At 36.7% G+C, this 23,951-nt stretch overlaps 1 non-coding gene across 1 annotated transcript; it reads right to left on the bottom strand.

Moving 5' to 3' along the window:
• Positions 1 to 22,897: 22,897 nt before the first annotated feature.
• LOC139874026 (small nucleolar RNA R71) lies at positions 22,898 to 23,004 on the bottom strand. Its single transcript, XR_011767730.1, has one exon. It is a non-coding gene; the product is annotated as a small nucleolar RNA R71 (small nucleolar RNA).
• Positions 23,005 to 23,951: the final 947 nt, after the last annotated feature.

Raw genomic sequence — 23,951 nt, 5'->3', positions numbered from 1 at the left:
CCCAAATACGATTTGCAAAATATCGAATTCCATCTTCCCGTATAACGAGTTGCTTCTCATACTTCTTCATTATTTCATTCTTTATGTTTTCTTTATTGAGTGCTTCTTGTTGAACTTCTTTGATTTGTGAGTTGAGATTCATGCGAATTTTTATGTTCATCGCTCGTACTCGAATTGGTTCTCGTTCCTTTCTGCTTAAAGCATCGGCCACCACGTTCGCCTTTCCGGGATGATAACGAATTTCACAATCATAGTCGTTTATTAACTCGACCCACCTACGTTGCCTCATGTTCAATTGTTTCTGATCAAAAATATGTTGAAGGCTTTTATGATCAGTAAACACAGTGAATTTAACCCCATACAAGTAGTGTCTCCACATCTTCAATGCAAACACGACTGCTCCCAATTCTAGATCATGCGTCGTATAATTTCGCTCGTGAATCTTCAATTGTCGGGATGCAAATGCAATAACTTTCTTCCGTTGCATAAGAACACAACCAAAACCTTGTCGCGAAGCGTCACAATATATTTCAAAATCATCGTTCCCTTCAGGTAACGATAAAATAGGCGCCGTAGTTAACTTCTTCTTCAGTAATTGAAATGCGTTCTCCTGCTCCGAGGTCCATTCGTATTTCTTCCCTTTTTGTGTTAATGCTGTCAACGGCTTAGCTATTCGGGAAAAATCTTGAATAAACCTTCTATAATAACCGGCTAAACCCAAAAATTGGCGTATCTGTGTTGGTGTCTTAGGAGTCTCCCATTTTTCAATAGCTTCAGTTTTTGCTGGATCAACCTGAATTCCTTTGCTATTAACAACGTGACCAAGAAATTGCACTTCTTTCAACCAGAAAGCACACTTAGAAAATTTAGCGTATAGCTGTTCTTTTCTCAACAACTCTAATATCAACCTTAAATGCTGCTCATGCTCTTGCTCACTCTTGGAATAGATAAGAATATCATCAATGAAAACGATAACAAACTTATCCAAATACGGACTACAAACTCGATTCATGAGGTCCATGAATACAGCTGGCGCATTTGTCAACCCAAACGGCATGACCAAAAATTCGTAATGACCATAACGTGTTCGAAAAGCAGTTTTCGGAATGTCCTCTTCTTTGACACGTAGTTGATGATAGCCCGATCTTAGGTCGATTTTCGAATAAACACATGATCCCTGGAGTTGATCAAATAAGTCGTCAATTCTCGGTAGTGGATACCGATTTTTGATAGTTAACTTATTTAATTCACGATAATCTATGCACATCCTAAAAGATCCATCTTTCTTTTTAACAAATAGAATCGGAGCTCCCCACGGTGAAGTACTTGGTCGTATGAATCCACGGTCTAGTAATTCTTTTAACTGACTTTGAAGTTCTTTTAATTCGGACGGTGCAAGTCTATATGGCGCACGAGCCACTGGTGCAGCTCCTGGTACTAAATCTATTTGAAATTCTACAGATCTAAATGGAGGTAATCCCGGCAATTCTTCCGGAAAAACTTCAGGAAAATCTCTTGCCACAGGCACGTCGTTGATGCACTTTTCTTTCTTTTCGACTTTATTAACATGTGCTAAAATAGCGTAACATCCCTTTTCTAAACACTTCTTGGCTTTCAAACAGCTAATGAGTTTTAGCTTTGAATTACCCTTCTCTCCATAAATCATCACCGGTATTTTATCCTTACCAGGAATACGAATTGCCTTCTTGGCACAAACAACTTCCGCTCCTATTTTGGACATCCAGTCCATGCCGACTATTACATCAAAACCTCCTAATTCCACGGGTATTAAGTCGATTTTAAACGTTTCTCCGGCTAGATTTATTTCACAATCACGACAAATTTTATCGGCTTTAATTAGTTTACCATTAGCTAACTCAATCAAGTACTTAGCATCTAGAGGTAATGATGAACAATTCAATTTAGTGTAAAAATTTATACACACGTAACTTCTATCGGCGCCAGTATCAAATAAAATAGATGCTGATAAGTTATTAATGGTAAACGTACCCGTAACAAGCTCCGGGTCTTCTCGTGCCTCTCTAGCATTAATAACAAACGCTCTTCCACGTGCAGGTCCGCCATTCTGATTCGGGCACTGGCTCTTATAGTGACCTTGTTTTCCACACCCAAAACAAGTAATGTTAGCCAAAGCAGTTCTATTTGCGTTGGTGGCAGGAGTCTTGTTACCATTTGTAACGAGAGCCTTACAATCTTCAGCAAGATGTCCCTGTCTATTGCATTTAGTGCACAACACACTACAGTAACCAAAATGATGTTTGTGACAACGGTTGCATAAAGGACTTTGTCCTTTATAACCAAAGCTTGAACCACCACCTGCACCTTGTATGGTTTCTTGTTTCTTAAAAGATTGTTGTTGGTTACCTCGATCATAATTTCCATTCCACTTTCTTTTGTTACCTGATACCTTCACATCAGTATTGGATGCTTTCTTATCCAGAATGACTTGATCCATTAACTCGTTCGCCATGGTTATAGCTTCATGAATTGTCTTAGGTTTCGATGCTGTAACGTTTGCCTTGACCTTTTTGGGCAAACCACCTTTGTACATTTCAATCTTCCGTGCTTCGGTTGGAACCAATTCAGGACATAGTAAAACCAATTCCATGAATCGCTGATTGTAGTTGGTGATTTCAGTACCAACTACCTTCAAACTTCGTAACTCATCTTCTAACTTAATAACCTCATTCCTTGGACAATACTCGGTGATTATCATCGCTTTGAATTCTTCCCATGGAGTATCATAAGCTACATCTCCTCCTACCGCCTTCACATAATTCTTCCACCATGTGAGTGCACTATCTTGTAAAGTGCACGATGCAAACTTGGTCATGTCTTTTTCATCACAACCACTGATTTTGAACACCGTCTCCATCTTTTCTATCCATCGGGTTAAACCGATCGGTCCTTCCGTTCCACTGAATGATGATGGCTTGCAAGCTTGAAACGTCTTGTAGGAGCATCCTACACGAGGATTTGGGTTAACTGCAGCAGCTCTTGCAGCTTCGACCCATAGCATTCTATCGTTCACTCGCTGGTTGATGAGTTCCTCGAGTTCTTGTTCCGTCATTCGATTCAATCGCGCCATTTCCTAATGAAAGAAAATAATTATTCACATGGAATATTATAGATGTAGTGTGTATTTATAGTACATTTATAGCTTGTTAATAATATGAACCAGGTATTATTATAAAAGCCTTTTCTTCTTATTAGCGTTTTATAATTATATCTTGGGTAGTACCTACCCGTTAATGTTCATACTTAATAGCTTAGTACAGAATCAATTACTACAATCTAAATAATACTTAACCATGGAAAATTATTGCATTTCATACTTCGCTATTTTACATATGCTTATCTTACATCAAACTTTAAGCAAACCACACTAATAATATTATACAAAACATTATATGATTCCATGGCTTAATACGGCAGTGCATCGTTCGGTCTATTTTCTAGGGCGTTTAGTTCCAATGAATGGCCTAACGCTTATCCTAGCTGTCTGCCTACGTTTTGGCTGAGGAGCCGAAGAACTAGATGCGGGGATAGCACTAATAGGAATAGCGGGAATAGGGGTGGTAGTGTTGAGTGGAATTGGTGCTACGTCATTCTCACTAAGTTCGGGATTTGAATTTTCTAATTCATTCGCTTTTCGTTTCTTTCCTTGATCGAATTTTTCTTTCGTAATTTCTAGTATTTCTTCCTCGGGTTCACTTTCTTCTTCGGGTTCACTTTCCTCTTCGGGTTCACTTTCCTCCTCGGGTTCACTTTCCGATATTTCTATAGTTGGTTCATCCGGAAATTGTGAGTCTTCCCCAAAAATACCACTTTCGTCATCGGATATGTTAATGACTGAAACACAATCTGAAGGTTCTGATTCGGAGTCGCTGAATGTGATAATAAGTTTCGAGCCCGACATCTATCACACAACAACTAACCCATTAGTACTACATAATATTTACATATAAATTTTAACCAACAGTGATAAGCAATGGTTTTTTTTTTAAATCAGACCCGGTCAAAGTCCAGACTTTACTAATGTATCCTAACGACTTCTCGGTTAGACACACTAATGCAAACCTGGTTCGCTAAGACCAACGCTCTGATACCACATGTCATAACCCGTCCTTAACCATAAGAACGCGTTAGATAACGTATGATTTCATTGCGAGGTATTGACCTCTATATGAGACATTTTTGAAAGAAAACTGCATATATTATACATTACAAACCATAACCATTATTTTTGTTACAAGCTTAAGACAATAAAAAGAAGATTAACGTTTAGCGATAATCTTCGACTTACAAACTTTACAAATGATGACAACAACACGGTTTCTAGCATATTTTACAATACAACATCTCGGATATGCAGTTTTATTTTTGACACAAACATGCGTACGCAAGATCCTGGTTAGATCCAACATGATGCAGCGGAAGCTTTAGAAATCACCTGAGAATAGACATGTTTTAAAAGGTCAACATAAAGTTGGTGAGATATAGGTTTAATGCCGGCAGCAATATATATATAGACCACAAGATTTCGTATATAAACAGTTTAATAAAAGTATTCTAAGTGGTTGAGCACTTGGTAACCATACTTAACATTTTCACGTCGCATATTCCCTTTAATATGAAATCTTACTACACCGTACCAAGTGTAGTCACAAAACGAAGTACTGTGCAACCGTTGAATACTGGTCGTCCAGTCCGGTTGGGGTTGTCAGGCCCGATAGATCTATCAACAGGATTCGCGTTTACAATACCGCTGTAAATATTAGTTACCAAGCTACAGGGAAGTATGCCAGTGGTACAACTCAACGTAGAACATATTTTTCAGTTACTTGTGTCCATATCGTAAAACATAAAATACATGTATTCTCATCCCGAAATATTTAGAGTTTAAAAGTGGGACTATATACTCACTCTTGTCTTGATGATATATATATTTTGACTCGGTCTTCCGGTTGATATCACGAACCTATCCATATATAATATATCAATATGTTTTCATTTTAAAACAAACGTTATATATATATATACTTGTTATACTTTTAATATTTTGAATATTTCCTTAGTCCGTAGTTAGCAGTTCGTTGTTAGTAATTCAATTTTAATGGTTCATTTTTAGATGTTTAATATACCCGCAATGAAATAAATAAAACCCCCAACGAAATAAATAAAACCCCATCGTATATGTATTGGTCGAGATTAATCTTGACCCATGGTACCGGTGTTGTCAAATGACGTGTTGCGTACATAAAGTACCGGTGTTGTCAAATGACGTGTTGCGTACAATCATGGGATCTTATGATTAATCTTCTCGTGTTGTTTACGGGTGATCCTGAACCATATAAAATTGAATTATAAGTACATATATATAAAATATCATGTTAACTTAAAAAGATGTGATTTATTTAATTTTTTCCCAATTATTTTCGTGGCTAAACTAGTCTTGGATATCCGATTTTGTTTCGGTCATAGTTTCTTCGTTACAACTCCGTTTTCGTTGATTCAACTTGCCATCTCCTTGGATCGAGTCCCTCTTTAAGACTATGAACTGTAAATACCTTAGTTTGTATTCAAAATCACACGGCATAGGTCAAACTTTAGTGAAACTTATGAAGTTAATCATTTTCCATCATGTAAACAACCTCAAATGATTATTTTTCTAAAAATACTTATACTTTGAAAAACCAAGTTTTACCTTGTTAAATTAACATATAAATAAGTTATGTTACATGTCTTGAAGTATTTTAAAAGTTAAGTTAGAAGGATCTATTTAGTTTGCAAACAAGTTTGAAAACATTCAAACTATGTTCTTGTTGTTAAACTTTTGTACCACAAAATAAGATAGCTATATATATATGAATCGAATAAGGTTATGAACATAGATTCTACCTCAAGTTCCTTGGATAAGTTTGCTGTAAAAGAGGAGTAAGAAGCTAGAATCAAAAGGGTGATAGAAGTGGATGAAAGATTGGAAGTAAGTTGGTGTTCTTGGAAGGTTTTCTTGAAGTGTTGTTGTAAGAGTTTTCTTATGGTGTTTTAGTATGGTTTTTATGGCTAGATCTTCTTGGTTATTTGCTGGATTGTTATGGAGTTTAGAGAGTAAGAAAGAGTGTGTGTTTTTGATAAGAAAATGGTAGTAAAAATGGATCAAAATGAGCATGTATATATACACCAAAAAAAACGTGAATGGGGGGTATGGAGACAAAAATTCAAGCTATCATTTTATGTATCTAGTCTTATTTGCATCCAAGTTCAATTACCTAGCTCTAAGGGCAGTAACAAGAGTAGGTTTGGTGGTGATTTGATGTGTATTTACTATTAGTAAATACGTATAAAAGCTAGGTATGATACGAGTATAAATACTCTAGGTATACGTATAGAAATTTTGTGAAAAATGGAATGAGGATTCAAATATAGCTATCTTTTGTGAATACACTTATATGGTTTTATGTATTTAAGTCTTTAAAAGTGATTAAATACATTACTTATACAATATATATATAAACATTATATGTCTTAAGTATTTATGTCAAATAATGTTACGTATAGTTATCGTTTTGAAAACTTAAGTTAGTAGTTTCAAAATACACATATAACTTGTTGTTATTAATATAAAATGAGATATTAAAACATTTATTAATCATGTTAAATATGTATATATACATTTATATACACAAACGTATAATTATCATATATTGTATAGTTCGTGATATCATCGGTCAAACTAGACGGTCAAACGTTGTGTAAAACTCTTTTCGGAAATATAAGTCTCGACAATTTGGATTGCTTATCATGTTGGCAAGGTTTAATTTATGTAAATATTAATCTTATAAGTATAGTATGATCGAAAAAGTGCGGGTCGTTACAGTAAGCTACTGGTCCGACACGATCAATAATCTTGAATGGTCCAATATACCTTGGATTTAATTTCCCTCGTTTACCAAATCGAACAACGCCTTTCCAAGGTGCAACTTTAAGCATGACCATCTCCCCAATTTCAAATTCTATATCTTTTCTTTTAATGTCAGCGTAGCTCTTTTGTCGACTTTGGGCGGTTTTCAACCGTTGTTGAATTTGGATGATCTTCTCGGTAGTTTCTTGTATAATCTCCGGACCCGTAATCTGTCTATCCCCCACTTCACTCCAATAAATCGGAGACCTACACTTTCTACCATAAAGTGCTTCAAACGGCGCCATCTCAATGCTTGAATGGTAGCTGTTGTTGTAGAAAAATTCTGCTAATGGTAGATGTCGATCCCAACTGTTTCCGAAATCAATAACACATGCTCGTAGCATGTCTTCAAGCGTTTGTATCGTCCTTTCGCTCTGCCCATCAGTTTGTGGATGATAGGCAGTACTCATGTCTAGACGAGTTCCTAATGCTTGCTGTAATGTCTGCCAGAATCTTGAAATAAATCTGCCATCCCTATCAGAGATAATAGAGATTGGTATTCCATGTCTGGAGACGACTTCCTTCAAATACAGTCATGCTAACTTCTCCATCTTGTCATCTTCTCTTATTGGCAGGAAGTGTGCTGATTTGGTGAGACGATCAACTATTACCCAAATAGTATCAAAACCACTTGCAGTCCTTGGCAATTTAGTGATGAAATCCATGGTAATGTTTTCCCATTTCCATTCCGGGATTTCGGGTTGTTGAAGTAGACCTGATGGTTTCTGATGCTCAGCTTTGACCTTAGAACACGTCAAACATTCTCCTACGTATTTAGCAACATCGGCTTTCATACCCGGCCACCAAAAATGTTTCTTGAGATCCTTGTACATCTTCCCCGTTCCAGGATGTATTGAGTATCTGGTTTTATGAGCTTCTCTAAGTACCATTTCTCTCATATCTGCAAATTTTGGTACCCAAATCCTTTCAGCCCTATACCGGGTTCCGTCTTCCTGAATATTAAGATGCTTCTCCGGTCCTTTGGGTATTTCATCCTTTAAATTTCCCTCTTTTAAAACTCCTTGTTGCGCCTCCTTTATTTGAGTAGTAAGGTTATTATGAATCATTATATTCATAGATTTTACTCGAATGGGTTCTCTGTCCTTCCTGCTCAAGGCATCGGCTACCACATTTGCCTTCCCCGGGTGGTAACGAATCTCAAAGTCGTAATCATTCAACAATTCAATCCACCTACGCTGCCTCATATTCAGTTGTTTCTGATTAAATATGTGTTGAAGACTTTTGTGGTCGGTATATATAATACTTTTGACCCCATATAAGTAGTGCCTCCAAGTCTTTAATGCAAAAACAACCGCGCCTAATTCCAAATCATGCGTTGTATAGTTTTGTTCGTGAATCTTCAATTGTCTAGACGCATAAGCAATCACCTTCGTTCGTTGCATTAATACACAACCGAGACCTTGCTTTGATGCGTCACAATAAATCACAAAATCATCATTCCCTTCAGGCAATGACAATATAGGTGCCGTAGTTAGCTTTTTCTTCAATAACTGAAACGCTTTCTCTTGTTCATCATTCCATTCAAATTTCTTCCCTTTATGCGTTAATGCAGTCAAGGGTTTTGCTATTCTGGAAAAATCTTGGATGAACCTTCTGTAGTAACCAGCTAGTCCTAAAAACTGGCGTATGTGTTTCGGAGTTTTCGGGGTTTCCCACTTTTCAACAGTTTCTATCTTTGCCGGATCCACCTTAATACCTTCTTTGTTCACTATGTGACCGAGGAATTGAACTTCTTCCAACCAAAATGCACACTTTGAAAACTTAGCGTACAATTCTTCCTTCCTCAATACTTCTAACACCTTTCTCAAATGTTCACCGTGTTCTTGGTCATTCTTTGAGTAAATAAGTATGTCATCAATGAAAACAATGACAAACTTGTCAAGGTATGGTCCACACACTCGGTTCATAAGGTCCATGAACACAGCTGGTGCATTAGTTAAACCAAACGGCATGACCATAAACTCGTAATGACCGTAACGTGTTCTGAAAGCAGTCTTTGGAATATCATCTTCTTTCACCCGCATTTGATGATACCCGGAACGTAAGTCAATCTTTGAATAAACAGACGAGCCTTGTAGTTGATCAAATAAGTCGTCGATTCTCGGTAGTGGGTAGCGGTTCTTGATGGTAAGTTTGTTCAACTCTCGGTAGTCGATACACAACCTGAATGTACCATCTTTCTTCTTGACAAACAAAACAGGAGCTCCCCATGGTGATGTGCTTGGTCGAATGAAACCACGCTCCAAAAGTTCTTGTAATTGGCTTTGCAGTTCTTTCATCTCGCTGGGTGCGAGTCTGTAAGGAGCACGAGCTATTGGTGCAGCTCCTGGTACAAGATCTATTTGAAATTCAACGGATCGATGTGGGGGTAATCCCGGTAATTCTTTCAGAAATACATCGGGAAATTCTTTTGCAATGGGAACATCATTGATGCTCTTTTCTTTAGTTTGTACTTTCTCGACGTGTGCTAGAATAGCATAGCAACCTTTTCTTATTAGTTTTTGTGCCTTCAAATTACTAATAAGATGTAGCTTCGTGTTGCCCTTTTCTCCGTACACCATTAAGGGTTTTCCTTTTTCTCGTATAATGCGAATTGCATTTTTGTAACAGACGATCTCTGCTTTCACTTCTTTCAACCAGTCCATACCGATTATCACATCAAAACTCCCTAACTCTAATAGTATCAAATCAATCTTAAATGTTTCGCTAACCAGTTTAATTTCTCGATTCCGACATATATTATCTGCTGAAATTAATTTACCATTTGCTAATTCGAGTAAAAGTTTACTATCCAAAGGCGTCAATGGACAACTTAATTTAGCACAAAAATCTCTACTCATATAGCTTCTATCCGCACCCGAATCAAATAAAACGTAAGCAGATTTATTGTCAATAAGAAACGTACCCGTAACAAGCTCCGGGTCTTCCTGTGCCTCTGCCGCATTAATATTGAAAACTCTTCCGCGGCCTTGTCCATTCGTGTTCTCCTGGTTCGGGCAATTTCTAATAATGTGGCCCGGTTTTCCACCTTTATAACAAACTACATTGGCATAACTTGCTCCGACACTACTTGCTCCGCCATTACTCGTTCCGACACCATTTGTTCCTTTCGTTCTATTAACCCCTGGTCCGTAGACTTCACACTTCGCCGCGCTATGACCATTTCTTTTACACTTGTTGCAAAATTTGGTGCAGAACCCCGAGTGATTCTTTTCACACCTTTGGCATAGCTGCTTCTGATTGTTGTTGTTGTTGCGGTTATTATTGTTGTTGGGATGATTGTTGTAGTTGCTGTTGTTGTTGTTGGGCCGTTTGTTGTAGTTGCGATTGATGTTGCGATTGTTGGGATAATTGTTGCGATTATTGTTGTAATTGTTGTTGTTGTTGTATTGGTGATTCTTATCACCGTTTTCCTCCCACTTTCTTTTGACTTGCTTCACATTGGCCTCTTCAGCAGTCTGTTCTTTAATTCTTTCTTCAATCTGGTTCACGAGTTTGTGAGCCATTCTACATGCCTGTTGTATGGAGGCGGGCTCGTGTGAACTTATATCTTCTTGGATTCTTTCCGGTAATCCTTTCACAAACGCGTCGATCTTCTCTTCCTCATCTTCGAATGCTCCCGGACACAATAGGCACAATTCTGTGAATTGTCTTTCGTACGTGGTAATATCAAATCCTTGGGTTCGTAACCCTCTAAGTTCTGTCTTGAGCTTATTGACCTCGGTTCTGGGACGGTACTTCTCGTTCATCAAGTGCTTGAATGCTGACCACGGTAGTGCGTACGCATCGTCTTGTCCCACTTGCTCTAGATAGGTATTCCACCGTGTTAACGCAGAACCTGTGAAGGTATGCGTAGCGTACTTTACTTTGTCCTCTTCAGTACACTTACTTATGGCAAACACCGATTCGACCTTCTCGGTCCACCGTTTCAATCCGATCGGTCCTTCGGTTCCATCAAATTCCAAAGGTTTGCAGGCAGTGAATTCTTTATAGGTGCATCCTACACGATTTCCTGTACTGCTAGATCCAAGGTTATTGTTGGTATGTAGCGCAGCCTGTACTGCGGCTATGTTTGAAGCTAGAAAAGTACGGAATTCCTCTTCATTCATATTCACGGTGTGTTGAGTAGTCGGTGCCATTTCCTTCAAAATAGTCAAATGGAACAAGTTAATCATACAGAATATTAAGAGTAGTTAATAGTATTTCGTAGCATAATATGAACTCATTTATAAAAGCTTTTTCTTCATATTAGCGTTTTATAAGTTTAAATTCGGGTAGTACCTACCCGTTAAGTTCATACTTAGTAGCTAATATACAATTCAACTACTACAATTCTATATGAAAAACTGATTATAATAATATTTCGCGTTCAAACTTTTATACAATATTTTACAAACTTACAATACCGCTTATTTTACATAAAGCATGAAATATAACACACAATAACTTTGATACAAGATAGTTGTGAAGATAATTCTAGCTAGTACACAAGTCGTTCAGCAAAGGCAATAAAGACACGTAATTCATACGTCCAGAAACAAGTCATGCATTCTGGTTTTACTAGGACTACTTCCCATCCTTGGACTTGTGGAACATAACCGTTATGGCCGTTGATAAGACAGCGTGTTGTAACGTCGTCAAAGGGACGAGGGTTACGTAATGTCCAACAGTCCCGTAACAATCTAAAAACCTCATTTCTTACCCCAATTACCGACTCCGTCACTTGTGGAAACGTTTTGTTTAATAGTTGTAGCCCGATGTTCTTGTTCTCACTTTGGTGAGAAGCGAACATTACTAATCCGTAAGCATAACATGCTTCTTTATGTTGCATGTTAGCCGCTTTTTCTAAATCATGAAGTCCAATATTCGGATATATTGAGTCAAAATAATTTCTTAACCCGTTGCGTAAAATAGCATTTGGGTTCCCCGCAATATATGCGTCAAAGTAAACACATCGTAACTTATGGGTTTCCCAATGTGATATCCCCCATCTTTCAAACGAAAGTCTCTTATAAACCAAGACATTCTTGGAACGTTCTTCGAATGTCTTACAAACTGATCTCGCCTTAAATAGTTGTGCCGAGGAATTCTGACCGACTCTAGACAAGATTTCATCAATCATGTCTCCGGGTAGGTCTCTTAAAATATTGGGTTGTCTATCCATTTTGTGTTTTTAAACTGTAAAATAGACAAGAGTTAGATTCATAAAAAAAATACTTATTAATACAAGCAATTTTTACATATATCATAAAGCATAAGCACACTATATTACATATATTACACCACACGAATACAACTATCTTATTCCGACTCGCTCATTTCTTCTTCTTCGATTTTGGTTCGTTTTGCCAAGTTTCTAGGGATATATGATGTTTCCCTAATACTAACTGTCGTTTTCCACAACGGTTTAGTAAAACCTGGTGGTTTAAAGGTTCCTGGGTCATTGTTACAACTTAAGGACTTCGGGGGTTGACGATACATATAAAGTTCATCGGGGTTGGAATTAGATTTCTTTATTTTTATGCCCTTTCCCTTATTATTTTCTTTTGCCTTTTTAAATTCAGTTGGGGTAATTTCTATAACATCATCGGAATTCTCATCGGAATCCGATTCATCGGAGAATTGGTAATCCTCCCAATATTTTGCTTCCTTGGCGGAAACACCATTGACCATAATTAACCTTGGTCGGTTGGTTGAGGATTCTCTTTTACTTAACCGTTTTATTATTTCCCCCACCGGTTCTATTTCTTCTTCCGGTTCCGATTCTTCTTCCGGTTCCGATTCTTCTTCCGGTTCCGACTCTTCTTCCGGTTCCTCTTCGGGAACTTGTGAATCAGTCCACGAATCATTCCAATTTACATTTGACTCTTCATTATTATTAGGTGAGTCAATGGGACTTGTTCTAGAGGTAGACATCTATCACATAATATCAAACGCGTTAAGAGATTAATATATCACATAATATTCACATGTTAAAAATATATAGTTTCCAACAAAATTTGTTAAGCAATCATTTTTCAAGTAAACACGGTCGAAGTCCAGACTCACTAATGCATCCTAACAAACTCGATAAGACACACTAATGCAAAATTCTGGTTCTCTAAGACCAACGCTCGGATACCAACTGAAATGTCCCGTTCTTATTGATTAAAAACGTTCCATATTAATTGATTTCGTTGCGAGGTTTTGACCTCTATATGAGACGTTTTTCAAAGACTGCATTCATTTCAAAACAAACCATAACCTTTATTTCATCAATAAAGGTTTAAAAAGCTTTACGTAGATGATAATCTAAAATATCCTGTTTACACACGACCATTACATAATGGTTTATAATACAAATATGTTACAACAGGATAAGTTTCTTGAATGCAGTTTTTACACAATATCATACAAGCATGGACTCCAAATATCGTCCTTATTTAAGTATGCGACAGCGGAAGCTCTTAATAATCACCTGAGAATAAACATGCTTAAAACGTCAACAAAAATGTTGGTGAGTTATAGGTTTAACCTATATATATCAAATCATAATAATAGACCACAAGATTTCATATTTCAATACACATCCCATACATAGAGATAAAAATCATTCATATGGTGAACACCTGGTAACCGACATTAACAAGATGCATATATAAGAATATCCCCATCATTCCGGGACACCCTTCGGATATGATATAAATTTCGAAGTACTAAAGCATCCGGTACTTTGGATGGGGCTTGTTGGGCCCGATAGATCTATCTTTAGGATTCGCGTCAATTAGGGTGTCTGTTCCCTAATTCTTAGATTACCAGACTTAATAAAAAGGGGCATATTCGATTTCGATAATTCAACCATAGAATGTAGTTTCACGTACTTGTGTCTATTTTGTAAATCATTTATAAAACCTGCATGTATTCTCATCCCAAAAATATTAGATTTTAAAAGTGGGACTATAACTCACTTTCACAGATTTTTACTTCGTCGGGAAGTAAGACTTGGCCACTGGTTGATTCACGAACCTATAACAATATATACATATATATCAAAGTATGTTCAAAATATATTTACAACACTTTTAATATATTTTGATGTTTTAAGTTTATTAAGTCAGCTGTCCTCGTTAGTAACCTACAACTAGTTGTCCACAATTAGATGTACAGAAATAAATCGATAAATATTATCTTGAATCAATCCACGACCCAGTGTATACGTATCTCAGTATTGATCACAACTCAAACTATATATATTTTGGAATCAACCTCAACCCTGTATAGCTAACTCCAACATTCACATATAGAGTGTCTATGGTTGTTCCGAAATATATATAGATGTGTCGACATGATAGGTCAAAACATTGTATACGTGTCTATGGTATCTCAAGATTACATAATATACAATACAAGTTGATTAAGTTATGGTTGGAATAGATTTGTTACCAATTTTCACGTAGCTAAAATGAGAAAAATTATCCAATCTTGTTTTACCCATAACTTCTTCATTTTAAATCCGTTTTGAGTGAATCAAATTGCTATGGTTTCATATTGAACTCTATTTTATGAATCTAAACAGAAAAAGTATAGGTTTATAGTCGGAAAAATAAGTTACAAGTCGTTTTTGTAAAGGTAGTCATTTCATTCGAAAGAACGACGTCTAGATGACCATTTTAGAAAACATACTTCCACTTTGAGTTTAACCATAATTTTTGGATATAGTTTCATGTTTATAATAAAAATCATTTTCTCAGAATAACAACTTTTAAATCAAAGTTTATCATAGTTTTTAATTAACTAACCCAAAACAGCCCGCGGTGTTACTACGACGGCGTAAATCCGGTTTTACGGTGTTTTTCGTGTTTCCAGGTTTTAAATCATTAAGTTAGCATATCATATAGATATAGAACATGTGTTTAGTTAATTTTAAAAGTCAAGTTAGAAGGATTAACTTTTGTTTGCGAACAAGTTTAGAATTAACTAAACTATGTTCTAGTGATTACAAGTTTAAACCTTCGAATAAGATAGCTTTATATGTATGAATCGAATGATGTTATGAACATCATTACTACCTTAAGTTCCTTGGATGAACCTACTGGAAAAGAGAAAAATGGATCTAGCTTCAATGGATCCTTGGATGGCTCAAAGTTCTTGAAGCAAAATCATGACACGAAAACAAGTTCAAGTAAGATCATCACTTGAAATAAGATTGTTATAGTTATAGAAATTGAACCAAAGTTTGAATATGATTATTACCTTGTATTAGAATGATAACCTACTGTAAGAAACAAAGATTTCTTGAGGTTGGATGATCACCTTACAAGATTGGAAGTGAGCTAGCAAACTTAAAGTATTCTTGATTTTATGAAACTAGAACTTTTGGAATTTATGAAGAACACTTAGAACTTGAAGATAGAACTTGAGAGAGATCAATTAGATGAAGAAAATTGAAGAATAAAAGTGTTTGTAGGTGTTTTTGGTCGTTGGTGTATGGATTAGATATAAAGGATATGTAATTTTGTTTTCATGTAAATAAGTCATGAATGATTACTCATATTTTTGTAATTTTATGAGATATTTCATGCTAGTTGCCAAATGATGGTTCCCACATGTGTTAGGTGACTCACATGAGCTGCTAAGAGCTGATCATTGGAGTGTATATACCAATAGTACATACATCTAAAAGCTGTGTATTGTACGAGTACGAATACGGGTGCATACGAGTAGAATTGTTGATGAAACTGAACGAGAATGTAATTGTAAGCATTTTTGTTAAGTAGAAGTATTTTGATAAGTGTATTGAAGTCTTTCAAAAGTGTATAAATACATATTAAAACACTACATGTATATACATTTTAACTGAGTCGTTAAGTCATCGTTAGTCGTTACATGTAAATGTTGTTTTGAAACCTTTAGGTTAACGATCTTGTTGAATGTTGTTAACCCATTGTTTATTATAACAAATGAGATGTTAAATTATTATATTATCATGATATTATGATATATAATATATCTTAGTATGATGTATATACAGTTAAATGTCGTTACAACGATAATCGTTACATATATGTCTCGTTTCGAAATCATTAAGTTAGTAGTCTTATTTTTACATATGTATTTCATTGTTAATACACTTAATAATATATTTACTTATCATTTAACATAATTAACCAAGTGTATCAATATCTTAATATGATTCATATGTACCTAGTAAGACGTTGTTATAACGATAATCATTATATATATCGTTTTCGAGTTTCTTAAATTAATAGTCTCATTTTTATGTATATAACTCATTGTTAAAATACCTAATGAGATACATACTTATAATAAAAACATGCTAACTATATATATAACCATATATATGTCATTGTATAGTTTTTACAAGTTTTAACGTTCGTGAATCACCGGTCAACTTGGGTGGTCAATTGTCTATATGAAACATATTTCAATTAATCAAGTCTTAACAAGTTTGATTGCTTAACATGTTGGAAATATTTAATCATGTAAATATCAATCTCAATTAATATATATAAACATGGAAAAGTTCGGGTCACTACAGTACCTACCCGTTAAATAAATTTCGTCCCGAAATTTTAAGCTGTTGAAGGTGTTGACGAATCTTCTGGAAATAGATGCGGGTATTTCTTCTTCATCTGATCTTCACGCTCCCAGGTGAACTCGGGTCCTCTACGAGCATTCCATCGAACCTTAACAATTGGTATCTTGTTTTGCTTAAGTCTTTTAACCTCACGATCCATTATTTCGACGGGTTCTTCGATGAATTGAAGTTTTTCGTTGATTTGGATTTCATCTAACGGAATAGTGAGATCTTCTTTAGCAAAACATTTCTTCAAATTCGAGACGTGGAAAGTGTTATGTACAGCCGCGAGTTGTTGAGGTAACTCAAGTCGTTAAGCTACTGGTCCGACACGATCAATAATCTTGAATGGTCCAATATACCTTGGATTTAATTTCCCTAATTTACCAAATCGAACAACGCCTTTCCAAGGTGCAACTTTAAGCATGACCATCTCCCCAATTTCAAATTCTATATCTTTTCTTTTAATGTCAGCGTAGCTCTTTTGTCGACTTTGGGCGGTTTTCAACCGTTGTTGAATTTGGATGATCTTCTCGGTAGTTTCTTGTATAATCTCCGGACCCGTAATCTGTCTATCCCCCACTTCACTCCAATAAATCGGAGACCTACACTTTCTACCATAAAGTGCTTCAAACGGCGCCATCTCAATGCTTGAATGGTAGCTGTTGTTGTAGAAAAATTCTGCTAATGGTAGATGTCGATCCCAACTGTTTCCGAAATCAATAACACATGCTCGTAGCATGTCTTCAAGCGTTTGTATCGTCCTTTCGCTCTGCCCATCAGTTTGTGGATGATAGGCAGTACTCATGTCTAGACGAGTTCCTAATGCTTGCTGTAATGTCTGCCAGAATCTTGAAATAAATCTGCCATCCCTATCAGAGATAATAGAGATTGGTATTCCATGTCTGGAGACGACTTCCTTCAAATACAGTCATGCTAACTTCTCCATCTTGTCATCTTCTCTTATTGGCAGGAAGTGTGCTGATTTGGTGAGACGATCAACTATTACCCAAATAGTATCAAAACCACTTGCAGTCCTTGGCAATTTAGTGATGAAATCCATGGTAATGTTTTTCCATTTCCATTCTGGGATTTCGGGTTGTTGAAGTAGACCTGATGGTTTCTGATGCTCAGCTTTGACCTTAGAACACGTCAAACATTCTCCTACGTATTTAGCAACATCGGCTTTCATACCCGGCCACCAAAAATGTTTCTTGAGATCCTTGTACATCTTCCCCGTTCCAGGATGTATTGAGTATCTGGTTTTATGAGCTTCTCTAAGTACCATTTCTCTCATATCTGCAAATTTTGGTACCCAAATCCTTTCAGCCCTATACCGGGTTCCGTCTTCCTGAATATTAAGATGCTTCTCCGGTCCTTTGGGTATTTCATCCTTTAAATTTCCCTCTTTTAAAACTCCTTGTTGCGCCTCCTTTATTTGAGTAGTAAGGTTATTATGAATCATTATATTCATAGATTTTACTCGAATGGGTTCTCTGTCCTTCCTGCTCAAGGCATCGGCTACCACATTTGCCTTCCCCGGGTGGTAACGAATCTCAAAGTCGTAATCATTCAACAATTCAATCCACCTACGCTGCCTCATATTCAGTTGTTTCTGATTAAATATGTGTTGAAGACTTTTGTGGTCGGTATATATAATACTTTTGACCCCATATAAGTAGTGCCTCCAAGTCTTTAATGCAAAAACAACCGCGCCTAATTCCAAATCATGCGTCGTATAGTTTTGTTCGTGAATCTTCAATTGTCTAGACGCATAAGCAATCACCTTCGTTCGTTGCATTAATACACAACCGAGACCTTGCTTTGATGCGTCACAATAAATCACAAAATCATCATTCCCTTCAGGCAATGACAATATAGGTGCCGTAGTTAGCTTTTTCTTCAATAACTGAAACGCTTTCTCTTGTTCATCATTCCATTCAAATTTCTTCCCTTTATGCGTTAATGCAGTCAAGGGTTTTGCTATTCTGGAAAAATCTTGGATGAACCTTCTGTAGTAACCAGCTAGTCCTAAAAACTGGCGTATGTGTTTCGGAGTTTTCGGGGTTTCCCACTTTTCAACAGTTTCTATCTTTGCCGGATCCACCTTAATACCTTCTTTGTTCACTATGTGACCGAGGAATTGAACTTCTTCCAACCAAAATGCACACTTTGAAAACTTAGCGTACAATTCTTCCTTCCTCAATACTTCTAACACCTTTCTCAAATGTTCACCGTGTTCTTGGTCATTCTTTGAGTAAATAAGTATGTCATCAATGAAAACAATGACAAACTTGTCAAGGTATGGTCCACACACTCGGTTCATAAGGTCCATGAACACAGCTGGTGCATTAGTTAAACCAAACGGCATGACCATAAACTCGTAATGACCGTAACGTGTTCTGAAAGCAGTCTTTGGAATATCATCTTCTTTCACCCGCATTTGATGATACCCGGAACGTAAGTCAATCTTTGAATAAACAGACGAGCCTTGTAGTTGATCAAATAAGTCGTCGATTCTCGGTAGTGGGTAGCGGTTCTTGATGGTAAGTTTGTTCAACTCTCGGTAGTCGATACACAACCTGAATGTACCATCTTTCTTCTTGACAAACAAAACAGGAGCTCCCCACGGTGATGTGCTTGGTCGAATGAAACCACGCTCCAAAAGTTCTTGTAATTGGCTTTGCAGTTCTTTCATCTCGCTGGGTGCGAGTCTGTAAGTAGTGTTGATTAGTACACTTCACCGTAATGCGGTCTCAAGCATTGCACCCCGCTTGAGGGATTCTTGGTTAATTAAGGAACTGTTTGTTCGAACACATAAAGGATTGGACCGTTAAGATAACCGAACGCGTTCATGGAAGTCAACTTGACTTGGCCATGGTGTTCTCGGATATGGAAAACCATGTATTCTACTATGCTTAAGAAAGTTTAGACCATTATGGAATGTTAATACATCACCCAACCGAGTCGCTCAATTGGATGAGTCGTCTGAACGTGTATGCCTGTAGTCAGACTGCACGGGCGTCGGAGGTAAGGGACGTTGCTGTCTATTCAGAATCTTCAAGCCTATCGTATTACCCAGTGACATGTCTTGTGACAGGGGCGTTGATAATGCCAAAAATGAACACATATTTTACAGCATTATTCCCCAAGAAAGACAAGATTTTAGTTGATATTGTTCGATTTACAAGCACTATTCGTTTAAATATTAAAAAGTGAAGATAAAAGGCAGATTCGACAAATTGAAGACAGAAAGGTCCAAAAAGCTAAAAAGTACAAGATTCAATCAAAAAGGTTCAAATTATTGATGAGGAACGTCTCAAAATAACAAGAGTACAAGTTACAAGACGCAAAGTACACGATATAAAATAGTACGCGAGGACGTCCGAAAATCCGGAACCGGGACCTGAGCCTAGAAGAAACGCCCGACGTAACGGACTAAAAATATCTACTCAACTATGCATATAAATATAATATAAATATATAAATAATTATTAAAATTATTTATATATTTATTATTATTAAATTATGTCGACAAGCTAGGAGCCAAACGAATGTGAGCTGGAATTCATGGCCATGCGACTCGCATGGCCCTATGCCCATTTTCATGCGACTCGCATGAGGGGCTTTTCCAGGCCACATTCTATTTAAAGCGAGTTCGTGATCCATTTTATGTACACCATAATATATCTTTCTATCTCTCTTTTGTAATACATAAATAAATTTAATTATAATTTTAATTTTAATTAATAATAATAATAAGGTTATGTTAAGGAGTGTTTTGAGTGTATAAGTCGAAATTCTGTCCGTGTAACGCTTCGCTATTTTTAATCATTGTAAGTTATGTTCAACCTTTTTACATTAATGTCTCGTAGCTAAGTTATTATTATGCTTATTTAAAACGAAGTAATCATGATGTTGGGCTAATTACTAAAATTGGGTAATTGGGCTTTGTACCATAATTGGGGTTTGGACAAAAGAACGACACTTGTGGAAATTAGACTATGGGCTATTAATGGGCTTTATATTTGTTTAACTAAATGATAGTTTGTTAATGTTAATATAAAGATTTACAATTGGGCGTCCTTATAAATTACCATATACACTCGATCGGACACGATGGGCGGGGTATTTATATCTACGAATAATCGTTCATTTAACCGGACACGGGAATGGATTAATAGCCACTAGAATAATTAAAACAGGGGTGAAATTACATTCAAGGGTAATTGGTGTAATTGTTAACAAAGTAGTAAAACCTTGGTTTACACGCAGTTGATAACCTGGTGTATTCATTAAACAAAGTATTAAAACCTTGTTACAATTCGAATCCCCAATTAGTTGGAATATTTAACTTCGGGTATAAGGGTAATTTGACGAGGATACTCGCACTTTATATTTATGACCGATGGACTATTATGGACAAAAACCAGATAGACGTATCAAATAAACCAGGACAAAGGACAATTAACCCATGGTAATAAATTAAAATCAACACGTCAAACATCATGATTACGGAAGTTTAAATAAGCATAATTCTTTTATTATATTTCTCATCGTATCTTTATTTACTGTCATTTTATTACTCGCAATTTTATTTACTGTCATTTTATTTATTGTCATTATTTTACGCACTTTAATTATCGTCATTTATCTTTACGCTTAAAATATAGAATCGACAAACCGGTCATTAAACGGTAAAACCCCCCTTTTATAATAATATTACTACTTATATAATTATATATATTTTGTATAAATATAGTTAAAAATATAGTAAGTATCACCAGCTCCCTGTGGAACGAACCGGACTTACTAAAAACTACACTACTCTACGATTAGGTACACTGCCTATAGTGTTGTAGCAAGGTTTAGGTATATCCCATCCGTAAATTAATAAAACTTGTGTCATATTTTGTAGTATTTTGTATTAAAAATAATACTATTTCGTACCCTCACGCTACATCATCAGGCGTTTAGGACTAGTGTAGTAAATACAAGGTCACAGCCTATCCATGAGCCAATATTCCATAATCCCGGCAATGTAACTGACGAAATCATAACATGCACTTGTTTTAGCTTTATCTGAATTACAAATTTTATCGTATTTACTTTACTTTATCTTATAAACTAGAAAACCTAAAATTAGGTAATCAACCACTACTCCTGCACCTTAGAATTATCTTAAGCTTTAGATATAGGTTCGATTCTACTGATATCTTAAAAATACGACCCTAGGTCATACTTTCCTTACTCATAATAAGGAGTAGTAAGATTTAGACCCCGCTAAATATAAATTTAAAACCCATCACCTCTTTAATTGTGGTCGATTCCGACGCCTTGCGGCCTAACGACACCGCATAAATAAAACCATCCGTTTGACCGTACCACGGTGGTGACATCAAGTTTTTGGCGCCGCTACCGGGGAACTGGTATCAGAAATACTGTTTATATCAAACTCATTCAAAAGCATTTAAGTGGTATCTAAGAAAGACAATTATACACGGACTTGGTTGTTTGATTTTCCGAACAGTCTCCAATTATATTGGAACCAAAAGGATTCTGCCTCTCCGTAGTCGGCCTGGCCACTTGGTTTGTTGAATAGTTCGTGATAAGCTCTATTATCGAAATACCAGGGAATCAGTAGCAAGAACTAAAAACATATCTATAATTAGGATAATTATAATACCTTAAATTAGAATACCTTAGACTACTTTAGATTAAGATTACCTTAGATTACCTTAGATTACTTTAGAATAATCTTAGATTGCTTTAGACTAAAATTAGGAACCTAGTTTATCTGCTTAAAATTTAAAAACAAAAAGAGGCATACCCAGTGTATGACCCAAACCCGATCTAGACTAGGGCCGTTGTTATTCGTACCTGATCCAGACACTATAATCTCTAAAGCACGCAAGGAAGCACGAATCAGGAAACAAATGGCATTACGCGTTACTTTAGCAGAAAACACTAAACCCTCGATTGAAGGTCGAGGAGGACCAATCAGATTCTCGGAGATTCAAGGACGCTCGTTCGAGTTAAAACATCACATTATACAGCTCATCCAAAATGGCTGTCAATTCCATGGATTGCCGAATGACGATCCTAATTCTCACCTTGATAAATTCATATCTCTTTCAAACTCCTACAAACAGCCAGGGATAGGACAAGATATAGTCCAGCTATACTTGTTCCCCTATTCTCTCACTCATCATGCACAAACATGGTTCTAAAGACTGGAAAAAGATTCCATCACGTCTTGGACGGAGATGGCTACTAAATTCCTAACCAAATATTTCTCTCCTTCTAAACAAACCAACCTCAAGAATGACATCATTAACTTTAAACAAAGTTATGATGAATCTCTTTACACTGTATGGGAGCGATTCAAAACCATGCTGAAGAAATGCCCTAATCACCAGTTAGAACGGTCAGCCCAAATCTGTACCTTCTACAATGGTCTTACGGTAAATCATAGGACGACGATCGATGCCGCCGCTCAAGGAAATCTGATGAACCAAACCGCAGATGAAGCATGGGAGTTGCTCGAGAACATGACAATGCATCATCATGACTGGAACAGCAGTGAAACAACTTCATCATCTGCACCACTCTCCGCACTTAATCACCAAACAGAGGCCATCAAATCTCTCATAGGCAAGATGGAGTCTCTTACCAAACAACTCAGAGAATTGAATACGCAATCGCAGCAAGTTAACCAGGTTCAGGCCTGTGTTAATTGTACCAACCCGCAACCCACTGAAGAATATCAAGTTGAGTACGAAAACCCTGACGGTTCAGTCTGTTACGTTCAATACCCAGCTCGCCAATCAAATCCCGGATTCAATCAACAACATAGGGTTAATCAATTCCAAAGAAACAACCAACCTTTTCGCTATCGTTACCCACCTTATCCACCCCAACAATCTCAATTAACCTACGATCAACCACTTCCACTCACTGGTCCACCAGCTGAGGAAAATTCCCCAACCACCCAAATTACAAAAGTAGCTAACCCTACTCTCGGAACTGATGATCAGTTGACACAGTTAATCCAAGGACAACAACAACTAAATTAGAGAACTGCATCTAGACAAGACCAGACGGAGATACTAATGAGAAATCAACTGGCTCTGCTCAAAAGTCTAAAAACGAAGCTCGGACAGTTATCACAACGCCTTGAACCCGACCGCAAGGAAGGTTACCTAGTAATACTATCCAAAATTCCCACATAGAGGAAGCTAAGCAAATGGATTCAGTAATCCAAGGAGAAGAACCACGGAGAAGGTCAGCTAGGATCAAGAACAAATCGACATATACTCAGCAGCTGTCCACCGCAACTCCGGTTCGTGTACCCTACCCTGGAAGGCT

Source organism: Rutidosis leptorrhynchoides, chromosome 10 (assembly GCF_046630445.1).
Source record: "Rutidosis leptorrhynchoides isolate AG116_Rl617_1_P2 chromosome 10, CSIRO_AGI_Rlap_v1, whole genome shotgun sequence".
Lineage (NCBI taxonomy): Eukaryota > Viridiplantae > Streptophyta > Magnoliopsida > Asterales > Asteraceae > Rutidosis > Rutidosis leptorrhynchoides.
The sequence above is the reverse complement of the archived record's forward strand: the minus strand, read 5'-3'. Positions and strand labels throughout refer to the sequence as shown.